Source organism: Leptinotarsa decemlineata, unplaced genomic scaffold, assembly GCF_025532065.1.
Source record: "Leptinotarsa decemlineata unplaced genomic scaffold, Ldec_3_MD MMD2_tig00026336_RagTag_RagTag, whole genome shotgun sequence".
NCBI lineage: Eukaryota > Metazoa > Arthropoda > Insecta > Coleoptera > Chrysomelidae > Leptinotarsa > Leptinotarsa decemlineata.
This window is the reverse complement of record NW_027412692.1, coordinates 1,918,778-1,928,892: the sequence shown is the minus strand read 5'-3', so window position 1 is coordinate 1,928,892 and position 10,115 is coordinate 1,918,778. Positions and strand designations below refer to the sequence as shown.

The 10,115-nt window shown below is 35.8% G+C and overlaps 1 protein-coding gene across 2 annotated transcripts in view; it reads right to left on the bottom strand.

The window, feature by feature from the left end:
- Positions 1-10,115, bottom strand: part of DAAM (disheveled-associated activator of morphogenesis-like protein) — a 256,447-nt gene that overhangs the window by 198,558 nt on the left and 47,774 nt on the right. For both annotated transcript variants that reach the window (XM_074183216.1, XM_074183215.1), the window contains exon 2: positions 1,483-1,507. The gene's annotated coding sequence lies outside the window, so the exon portion shown is untranslated. The remainder of the gene's footprint in view (positions 1-1,482; positions 1,508-10,115) is intronic.

The window sequence follows — 10,115 nt, the reverse complement described above, 5'->3', positions numbered from 1 at the left end:
AACAATTGTGGTAATAATTAAAAGAAAAAAACTATTTCAAGTCTCGAAATTATGACAGTCATAAAGATTATCCGTGTTACCGGATATTTCTGAGTTTTCACTATAAATAAAAAAATTTGAATTGAAACAATACTGTAGACCAAAGAACAAAATGCAGTTGAAAACATTCATTCGACTTGTGGAAAGTGACTGAAGAAGCTATTTCACTATGCAATAGTGTATTCATACTAGTATAAATAGGTCTGAAGACACTATTTCACGTATTTCACATGTTCATAATAGTAGCAATACGACTGAAGAAGCTATTTCACTAAACAATAACGCGTTCATATGCCGAAAGATGCTATTTCACATATTTCACCAAATAATAGTGTTTTTAATCGTTTAAACGTATTTCACTATATAATAGCGTTTTCATAGTAGTATAAATACGCTTAAAGGAGCTATTTTATTGAACAATATTGGTTCATACTTCGAAAGAAGCTATTTCACATATTTCACTATACAATGGCGTGTTCGTAGTAGTATAAATATGCCTAAAGGAGCTATTTCACTAAACAAAAGTGAGTTGTTTATATACCGAAGGAAGCCATTAAACATATTTCAACATACAATGGTGTAATTTCAATCGCTTGAACACACCTTAAGAACCTGTTCCACGTATTTTACTATATAATAGCGTGTTCATACTAGTATAAACACGACTGAAGAAGCTATTTCACGTGTTTCACTATATAATAGTCTGTTCATACTAGTATAAACAAGCCTGAAGGAACTATTTCGGTTAATTCTTCTTTGAAATGTGTTATATCGACATGAACACGACTGAAGAAAATATTACACGTATTTCAATACACGATAGCGGAAAAGAGCTATTATACTGAATAATAGCGGGTTCATACGCCTAAAGAAGCTTTTTCACTTTTTTCACCGTACAATAGTGTGTTTATACTCGCATAAACATGCCTGAAAAAGATATTTCACGTATTCCACTATGCAATAGCGAAAAAGAGATATTTTACTAAATACTAGCGGGTTAGGCTAGGCCTAAAGAAGTTATTTCACATATTTCCCCATACACCCAGGTTTTACTCGTATAAAGAAGAAGCTATTCCACTATACAATAGCAAAAAAGAGCTATTTTACTAAACAATAGTTTGTTTTCAGTCGCATAAACACGCCTGAAGAAGCTATTGTAAAGTCAAGCATGTATCGTTGTTTTGTAAACCATTCAGTATATATCTAACAATAAATGAAAATATTGTTTCAATTCATAAACCATTTTTGATTGTAGAAAAATGAAAATATGAAATATCTTGTCTATCTACATATCTGATAATCACACTAATGAAGTAAATGATAAACTATGGTTTATGCTCGAAAAAATGACATATGTCTATAGATATATTGCAATTGATCACTATGAAAATATTCTGAAAAATTACGATTTGATTAATGAAAAAATTAAATATAGGTACTCACCTAATATTGGTTAAGATGATGGAACCTGAAATGAAATGAATAGTTTATAAATCAGGACTCTCAGAATTACATCCAGGTAAGTGATAAAATAAAATTTTCATAATTTACAATAAAGTACAAAATATCAATAAATTGGCTGAAACATGCATTTTTCAAAAAATATAGTATTTCTACCTACGACATATCCGTTAAATAAATAGTGAAAAATTGATAATTGAAGTACAGAACTAGCCAGAAAGTATGGACTGAAAGTAGAAATAAAAATCCAAAGAAGTTCTGCTAGCTCAACAGAATTTTAAAATTCCCAAGTGGCATTAGATATTGGTTTACAGTATATATAAGATAATTGTAGAACAGAAGCATCTACACTTTTTTTCTGTTTTACACATTGTAGAATGTTCAATTATTACCAACTACTTGCTATTGAACTATAAAAAAATAAAATGAAGTTTGAAAAAACTCGTCATTGAAGGTACACACATAATTTGATTTCAAGATGTATATTACCCCCAATAACGTTGAAGAATTTGCCAATACCCCGAATAGATTGCCAAATTTTCAGAATTTGCTTGAAAAACTACTACCGGCAGTATTAATTGAATTTTCAATTCTCTCAGTTTCAATTATTAACAGAGAAAGCCTATTATCACACTATGTTTTCCTGAAATTTCACTATTATTGGTTGTTTTTGACTCATTTGGGAAAGTAAAGATCCATTTATTGAGAAATCTTCAATAATTAATTTTATAACTTTTGCAACTGTTAGTGTAAGGCTTTTAAAATTTCACTAATTTTTTGACTAATTTTTCAATCATCTGAGAATCAACATAAATAACTGCCGTCTAAACAACATGTCTTGCTCAACTAGTCCAACCTCAAAGTGAAAACCAACTTGAGATGATATGTTCGAACTTATTTTGTCTGCCTACTTCATCAGTTCTACATCGTCTCTATCTACATAATATATCTACGAAACTATAAATTATATTTATCTCTTGTTGATATGGAATAATGCCAAATTTTTCCAATGTTTATTTTTGTTTTGCCATTTTTATCTCAATATCATATTTTTCTGCTCTCCTTACGTGATATCAATAAATTTTCACTATCCAAATAGGGACAGCGATAAGCTGACATGCTACTGATCAAGAATAATTGCTTGCTTTCACTTTCGCACATCTACAAAATGATTTGGAATTTATGAAGTCAGTAAACACTTCGACTGAAAAACAACTTAAAAAATGATTTATGGGTTATTCAGAACATGCAGGTATTGTTTGTATCACGCAGCGTTTCAATAAATTCAATGAGCGTTACGTAATTATGGCATGAAAATAAATTTCTTCTTCCACTGTCACAGCAATAATCAATAATAAGTTGATAGTTTTCTATCTTCAAGATATTCACAATAATTGTAGAATAATCGCAATGTTTGACCCAGAACTCAAAAACAATTATTATTTATGCAAACAATCTGAATGTTGTTGGTGAATGGTTAGTTACTCTGACATCTCTGTCAATACTTCTGTTTTAGATTTTTTTATATTCTTGTGATCTTTTTTATAACATTTCGAAAACATTTGGAAACACTTTTAAGAGAGATTATTATTTCGAAATTTGTGTCCCTTTTCACAGACGATTTTCTGGGATAGGCACCACTCACTATTCCCACGATAGAATTCACAATGCCATAAATTACTTCTCAAGAGCGCCTTGTCAGGCGAATTTTGAAACAGCTCAATATCAAAAAGGCGTCTGGTCCTGATGAAGTGCGTGTCATCCTACTCAAAAAGTGCACAAATGAACTCGCACCAGTATTTTGCAGAGTTTTCAACCTGTCACACAAGAATAAGGTTTTTTCTTCTTGTTGTGAGTTCAGATACAGATCTGGGAATACCGTGAAGAACTGAAGAAACTGGTGGACAGGAATAGATTGACTATCTAATCTCGGGTATCGCAGAACATCTAGGTATTGCAGTAACGAATAAGCTGCCAGACACGTATCATCAGTTCTCCACATCAAATTTAATTCGAACAGAACATTTAGTTATTTCAGTTCGTATCATCAGAAAAAAGTAAACTTGTGAATAATAGCAAAGAAGCCATGGGAGTGATTGAAAAATTACTGAGAAGAAATAAAAAACGCTACACAGCATGATCATGTAAGATATTGTTTTTGATATATTTGTAATAGGTTTAATTTCATTCTGTTTTTAATGTAATTATTGAATTATCTTTTTTTTTCATATAGACGCATATTTTATTTTAAGCCTTGATTTGTCTGAATCTTTATTTTCTTATTAGTCAGTAGGCTATGCATGAAGACTGGCAGTAAACAAATCAAAAGAAATGAACTTTAAACGTTCAAGCCAGTCTCAGATATACCTACACAGTAGGTTGAATGGACTGACGCCTATCAGAAAACAACTACTCCCCTAGCTAATTCCACGAAGGGCTTTGGATTATATCCGACAGGCGTCAGTGCAGAAATCTTCACAGAAAATTTCCTGCATATGCAATTGGCAATACAACTGAAAGAGTCGACTTTCAATTTTGGAACAGGCACACTTGCAGACCGGTTTTGGGCTCATTAGCGGGTCATCAGTGCAAGATAGTGGCCATCATTGACCTTAAGTCAATGATATTCCATAATTGGAAATCGGAATTCATTCAGAGTATTTCATTCCTCTTCCTAAGGTGGAGCAAAATAACAGAATGTCACTCCATCTCGTGGACGAGCTACTAACCAACTGCATATCCTAAATTTGCCCGATTCCTCTGAATAAGGAAGAAAAACTTTCTAATTAGTCAGTGGGCTATGCTTGAAGACTGGCAGTAAACAAATTTAAAAAAATACCCACTGTATACCTACTGTGTAGATATATGAAGTTCATTTCTTCAGATTTGAATCTTAATTTATGCTAACAATCATAACGGATTATTTTTGTGTATGGCTCTTCAGCTTCCTGAAAGAACTTTCCTTGCAAGTGGCCGTCGATGGACATCTCTCGAATACTTTCTCCATCAACGCTGTTGTTTCCCTGGGATCGATATTGTCTCCAATCCTCTTCTTATTGTATATCAACGACTCATTAGAAAAAACAATGTTTGCTGACGACAGCACACTTGTCTCGTCATTTCAGGACAATCGTCTACGGAGGCTCATCTTCACCGGCAGCAGGTGGTTACATATCTCAATGAGGATCTAGAAGTGATTTTGAATTGGGGTGAAATTACCCAGGTTCAGTTCAATGCCACAAAAACCCAGGCATCGGATATAATAATGTCGGGTAAGACAATTCCGCTTTCTCCTTCGATAAGTATGTTTTGGCACAATATGTTTTGGCACAATTATGTCGGTGGAATTGCAATGGCTGCTTCTTAAAAGATTGGAACAGTGTTCCAAACCAGAAAACAGTATACACCTCAGCAAATTTCGATACTTTTTTAAAGCTCCGATCAGATCTTCTTTGGAGTAGTGTACTCATGTATGGAGCTTTGCCCCCCAACATAGCCCAAAGTTGCTGGATTCCATCCAGAAAAAAGGCATCCGCCTGATTGGAGACGTGAACATCACGTGCAACCTTGATAGCCTGGAACATCGAAGGAAGGTTGGAGATTTGTCTCTCTTCTATAGATACTTTCACGGAAAGTGTTCAAGTGACTTAGCACATTTGATTCCATAAATACGCAACGGACTGTGGCTGCTTATCGTTTTGTGATTTAAAAAAAATCTGTTTAAAATCTGTTTTTCCGTTAACCAGCTGTCGCACCCCTATGAACGACAAACCTCAGAAGTCGAAACTTGTGTGAGCTAAGGACTAACGAGGTCTTACCTCTCAACGTGTGATTCCTAAAACGGGTTGGTTGATAGCAAGTGAAAATCGATCGTTCAGCCTGGGGCTTGAACCAGCGACCAACACGGCGGTCAATTTGAGTGAGTGAACAAAGCATCCACGTCCAACCTACTGGCTACAGTCAACTCGGTAGACCTCGAACTTCACTGTTCAAGAACTCTTTCATCTGGAAAACTGCGTTTATGTGAAATAAACTTCCTGAGAACGTTTTTCCAAATGAATTTAATCTGGAGCGATTCAAATCCAATGTGAATCGCTACTTTCGCTCAGGCACCGCTCTGCGAGCGCCTTAAGGATTTTCCTATAGTGCTTGTGTTTTGTCTTTGAAAAAATCTGCAATACTCTTATCATTTCCATAAAAATAAATAACTATATTGAAGATGGCAACGAATAAAAAATAACTGAATTCACATAAAATTGTTGAACGTACCAAACTATTCAACTTTGTACATTATCTTTCTGTTTCAAGACATACTTTACGAACACAGAGTTGTCACACCCTCAACAATAAAACCGATTCTACAAAGACAAAAACGAGATCAAAGAAAAGGAATTTCAAATTATTCCTAAGTGAAATTGTTCGATCAACCTGCTAAATTATGTATGATGTGAGTACTTGGAAAAGAAAATGAACAAATGCACCCAGTTTAACCGTATTATTTAGGAAGAGTAATGAAGTAATTGTTATTCTGAACGAATTGTCTGATGTTCTAGGACAAGTGTATATTTGACTGAAATTCATTGGAAATTCAAAATTACCGGATGGTATTTCGCGAGGTCAATTGCTACTAAGAGATGGAAGTATCAATTATAAATTACATTTTATATTATATTATCGAATGAAAATGTGCATACACAATACACATGCATGAACAGAAAACGGATGTTGGCTCTATGACTGTATTGACAAATCCCATAATACGAAACCAAAAAAACATTTTATCTGATAATCAAAATGTATCATATCACTTCCAAGCCACATGACAACGAACACTATTTGCCCAGAACATTTTATCGTGATTTTCGAAAAATTTCTTAAATTTTATTCACTATACGATTGAAAATGATTCCAAAAAATGGTCTTATCATGAAGAGTGGATTTATTTATATTGAATATATATACAAAATAACTGTTCGCATTACGCCTGATGTTCACATTATGAACTGATGTTCATAATGTGAACATCAGGCGTAAAATGATCTATGTTGTTAGACAGTCCATTGAAGTATTCAAAAGCTCATTTGCATATACAATAGCTGAATTCTATAAAAATCTACCACCTTCCTTTCGGTCAAAATCTGTTTCTAGTTTCAGGTACTGTCTGAAAGAACACTTTCTGAAAAAACAATAATACCCAAATATTTTCCACGATACATTGGCTCTTGTAGGCTATAGCTAAAATAATTGTAGTATTCTCATGTTTGAATCGATATCCGCATCATTTACCCGTTTTATTCGAATAAAATGTTGTACACGCTATCATAATTACAATTACAATTCAGGCCCTTTGTTTTTTTATCTTTTTCACCTTTTTTTGTAAGTTGCAAGGAGTAAGAATGAATTCTGTTCAATCATGTATCCTATTGACAAATTTGTATTATTTTTCTCCATATTGTATTATGTTATTTCTGCTGTCAATAAATTCATTTATTTTTTTTATTGTTATCATTATTATTTTTTCTACTGAGTCCGTGGTATATACTGATCGATATATAATGTTGTACTCTATACATTGTTGCTGTTTAGTTTTTTCCAAATTTTAATTTTTTATCTCTTTTCAGCTCATAACTTACTATATGATGTCGTTAAGCGAAAGCGAAATTTCTTTCCGGAGATTTTACCCTCGAAGATGAGCCCCGAAGTAGTCGACTCTAGTGGACCCTAGTTGAGAGTAACTCATCACAAACGCTACGTGGGATGGCGGAAGAACTGGAAGTCAGCTGCCATGAGGTTTTTGATAGTTTGAAACGTATTGGAAAGGTCAAAAAGCTCGATAAGTGGATGCCTTTACAATTTGAACAATCGGCAGATGTCACGTTTCAAGGTCTGTCCTTTTTCTTTTTGCGCAATCAAAACGATCCTTCTTTGAATCGGATCGGACAGTGATTGGACACCGATGAGTCACCCAGGCATTCTCTAAGGGTGGGAACCCACAAAAAAGAACATGATAGTGGTCAACGGCAGGTGTGATTCAATACATTTTCTGCAACCGGGCCAAACCATCACAGCAGAGTACTTTCGTGGGGAAATCGTTGAAGTTTACCGGAAATTGCGTCTCATGCTGGTCAACAGAAGAGGTCCAATCCTGCTCCACAACAACGCCCGTCCGCATGTTTCACAAATCACCGACCAAAAGTTCAATAAATTGAGCGTTGAAGTTCTTCCTCACCCACCATATTCCCCAAACCTCTCGCCAACCGACTACCATCTTGTCAAGTACTTCCATATCTTTCTCACCGGTAGAACCGCCAATCAGGACTGACAAAAACGTCCTTCGTCGAATCTCAAGCTCATTTTTTTTGGCTGATGAAATCAATTGACTTGTGTTACGTTGGCAAGAATGCAAATATCGTCTCTTTCGAATGAATTATTCACTGATTTATTACGTTTAAAGTAGACTTATATAAACAGACAAAACTTTTGAAACAACTCTATAAGAAACCAAGCAGGGTGCAAAAACTTGCATCTTCGGGAATAATGGGAACAATGAAAACAGTTCCAACAGCTGCATTGGAGACACCCTTGAATATTCCTCCTTCACCACTCGTGATAATGGGAGACGCAAGGATGAGCCAATTCCGACTGAAAAACTCACCAGTTATATGAGATCGGGCAAAACAAAATTCCGGAATATGTGGACAAACGAACATTAAACATGATCTCGGACCAAATGCCACCGACATACATGTTCGACTCAAATCGCGAAGATTGAAAAGTATAGCTATTTTGAGAACATGATCGACAGAAACATCTGGTATACAGACGGGTCTGAATCCGAACATGGGACGGGAGCTAGAAATTACTGTGTGGAGGAAATCTTCATTTCAGTTACCCACTTGGTCAGTTATCATCAGTCTTCCAAGCAGAAGTGTATGCAATCTGGCGATGCTCAAGGAACTTTGATTTGAAGCCTCAACGAAATGAGTGGATTAATATTCATAGACAGCCAGGTTTCTCTACGGTCACTGATGAAACCAAAAGTGACAACGACCGGACAAACTGGTGGACCGGAATACATTGACTATCTACACTCAGGTATTGCAGGACATCCAGGTATTGCAGTAATGAAAAAGCTGCCAGTTCTCCACAACAAATTTAATTCGATCAAAACATTTAGTTATTTCCGTCAATAATTGTTGTTTTTTTTCATCAGAAAGGAGTAAACTTGTAAATAATAGCAAAGAAGCCAAGGAAGTGATTGAAAAATGACTGAGCAGATCCCTGAAGAGATGGGATGAAATCAAAGGAATCAATCTTGCCAGGATCACCCTGGGGGACCCTAGAATGCTGGCGCCGAAGAAATTCTGGAGATGACCAGGAAAAATCTACGCTTAACTATAGGATTTCTGACTGGCCACTGTCAACTAAGGAAGCACCTCCACAATATAGGGCAAGTGGACACACCTCTATGCAGGATGTGTGAACAGGAAGATGAAACCGTCAGGCATATGTCCTATGCGAATGTCCGGAGTTATCATCAATAAGAGAATGTGTGTTCGGCGAGCCTTGGCCGCCTACACCTGCCGATATGAACGAGATGTCTCCCAGAGAGCTGTCCACCTTCCTGGAAAGGACAGAATGGATGATGAGCTAGGACAACTCCTTGAGAGGATATACAAATGGGTCACATGTGGCCTAAGTGCTGTGGGCCTACACTTACCCTCCCTACTCCACAGTTACAGACGACTGAGAAGAACCAAAAAATGCCACACAGCATAATCATCACCAAAAAAAGCGAGCACGAGCGAACAAGAGCGGACAAGAGTGAACAAGCATTCTGCATCAGTAATTGTCTGGTGAGTACGGGCTAGCGAGCGAGCGAACGTATGCTTGTTCGCGTTCAGAAAAGATCGAGAAGGAGGCGGTACTACGAACTTGAAGATATTCGCTCTGATGTGGATGAGACATCATTATGTCAAGCAAACACAAGCGAACACGAGCAAACATACACGAATGCTCGCTCATGCTCGCTCGTGCTCGCTTTTTTGGTGAATACGCACCTTAAGATATTGCTTTTGATATATTTGTAATAGGTTTTGGTAATAATATCCAATCAGAACAAGCAACAATGACAAAATGAAAGTTCTTTGAGGTAATAACAGTTCAGTTGAAGTAATAACAGTTCAGTGGGTACTTAGTGTTTCCTCCCCTAGTACTAACGATAGCCTGCATCTTACCCGAAAACAGCCATTTTCACCTAAAAACAACAACAGCACTTTTTGCATGGATAATATTCTTTCTGGAATATTCCAAGTCACATAAAAAAAAGGTTATGGCTCATTGAAATTATTGAAATGTTATAGTCCCTATCCCCTATCCCATTTTTAGACTTTTATTTCAGGATTTTTCAATTACGCTCTGCTTATTGAGAAATGAGTTTCAAAAATATTTTCAGTTGCTGAAACACAAGTTGTCTTCTTGATAATTCAGGTTATGTTTTTTTTTGTTCGTGGAATGTCAAAATATTACTGAGGAATGCAATGATATCACTGCCCTACTATATAGTAATTCCAGCGTTTTCTGCGATTAATTTGTGAGTAATTTATTATGTTCAT